A 2254-nucleotide genomic window follows, 5' to 3' on the forward strand; every position below is an offset into this window, starting at 1 on the left:
AGAGCCAGGGACAGGAAGACAGAGCCAGCCAAAGTCTTGTCTCCCAGAACAGCTGAGGGGAGGAATTCAGTGTTGAAAGACAAAAGACATACGGGGCTGTGGCATCTTGTAGCATCAGGTAGCTTCAGAGCCCCCTGTTTACTTCTGCTCCCTCTTTCCATCTCTCCAAATGTGTACAGGGTTCAAGCTTCCAGGTACTAAGACAAAATTCAAAAAAGGAGCTTTCTTCAGAGTATGCTTGTAGGTCTCTCTTTGTTTACCAGAGCTGCTATCACAAATACCACAAACTGGTTTGGACTTAAGTAACTGGAATTTATTAGCTCACAGTTTTGAGGTAGAAGTCCAAAATCAAGACAGCAGTAAGGCTTGATTTCTCCTGGAGTTTATGTATTCTGGTGTTGACTGTTGGTAATCCTTGGGGTTTTTTGGTTTGTAGTTCTATCTCCCATCACATAGAAATGTCCTCTCCTTTTGTTGACTGTTCTTGTTTCCACTAAATTCCAGCTTCTTTCTGTGTGGACTTCACCACCTTCTGGCTTCTGATTTCTTTCTCTTTATAAGGCTTCCAGTAATTCAGATTAAGGCCCACCCTCATTTATCTGGGCCACACTTTAACTAAAAATAACACCTTCAAGAGGCACTGTTTATAAAAAATTCATACCCACAGGAATGAGGATTAAGAACATGTTTAAATTGGGGTACATAGTTCAATCTATCACAGACTTTTCATGCCAATACGAGGTTTGCCTCTTTGACATATATTCAAGGTGTCTGTCTCCTAATAACAAACTGACAACTAGGCTAATGGATACATTAAATACAATGTCAGGGAAAGCCATCCATATTGCAAAAGCAGATACAGAAAGAGTGGCCTCCTTCCTCAGACCAGAAACCCCAAAACGCTGGTACACACAGATATAACCATCCCGATGTGCCTGGGGGGCAGCCAAGCCTTTTCAGGTGGAGGTGGCAGGGGTACAAACCTAAGTCTAGGGCCTAGATCCAGACAGGGATCTGAAGTTCCTACCAGGATAACAAAATGAGGGGAAAAAACGAGGCTTTTAATGATTTTTTACTATCATCACTGAAAGTATAGAAGATAATATAGATGGTTATCAATCAACTTCATTCTTGGGGATTGAAATTCAAAATTCAGAAATGCTGAATTTTTATCAAGCATGTCAGATACATGCTTGTTGAAAACATGTTCTCATTAAACCTGGCTTTCCACCTTCACCTGGCAACACAAACTGCCAGTTCAAACAACTTGATGTTTTTCTTCTCCACTCCACTGGCTTTTTTTTTCTTCTTCTTCTTTTGCATGGGCAAGCACCGAGAATCCAACCCAGGTCTCTGTTATGGCAGGAGAGAACTCTGCCTGTTGAGCCCCCACGGCCTGTCCCTCCATTGGCTTCAGTCTGCTGGGTTCCATATGACCTCAGTGCCAATTAATTCTTCTTAGCTTAGAAACTACTGGAAAAGAAAGCTGCTTTAGGTGGTTTTCTTGAAAGACTTTAGATCTGGACTACCTAGATTCAAATTCCAGTTCTGGCACTTGCTGACTTTAAAACCTTGGGCAAACGAATCTTTTTGTATCTCTGTTTCTTCATCTGTGAAATGGTTATATTATACCCTTTATAGGGCTGCTAAAAGACCTATCAGAGGATAGCTTCAAAGTGCTTAGAACACAACTATTTTTGTTACTTTTCCTCGCTAACAGCATCCCCCTATTTTGGCCTCTCCTCTGCGCTGCGCTGACATTTAGCCACCAACAAAACGCGATATGAGAAAGGGCTTGGGAGTCGGACCGCCTGGGTTCACAACTCAAGACTGCCACTGCCATCTTATTCCTCACGTTTCCTTGCACAAGCACTTAATCTCTCCTTGCCTCAGTTTCCACATCCATTTAAGGGTAAGCCGGGAACGTAAGAGCTCGAGGACGATGCCCTCTCCTGGGGTCTGCGTGAACTCTCCACGGGTTTACAAAGCGTTTGTTGAATGAACTAATCTGGGGAACCTCGTACTGGTGCACCCTGCCGTTATCCCAAAGGAAAACGCCTGCATTTTATCAAGGATAGAGGTTAAATCTGAAACCTTATGGGGACCCACGTGCCCTCTGCCACAAACTGCGAGGAGGCGGTACTGAATCCACTGCGCCGGCGCGAAGCGGTGCACGCTCCCCCGCCCCCCCCCCGCCCCCCACTGTCCGCGCCGGCGCGGAGCGGGGAACTCTCATCCCAGTCCGCGAGGCCCG

The sequence above is a fragment of the Tamandua tetradactyla genome, chromosome 10, assembly GCF_023851605.1.
Source record: "Tamandua tetradactyla isolate mTamTet1 chromosome 10, mTamTet1.pri, whole genome shotgun sequence".
Classification (NCBI taxonomy): Eukaryota; Metazoa; Chordata; class Mammalia; order Pilosa; family Myrmecophagidae; genus Tamandua; species Tamandua tetradactyla.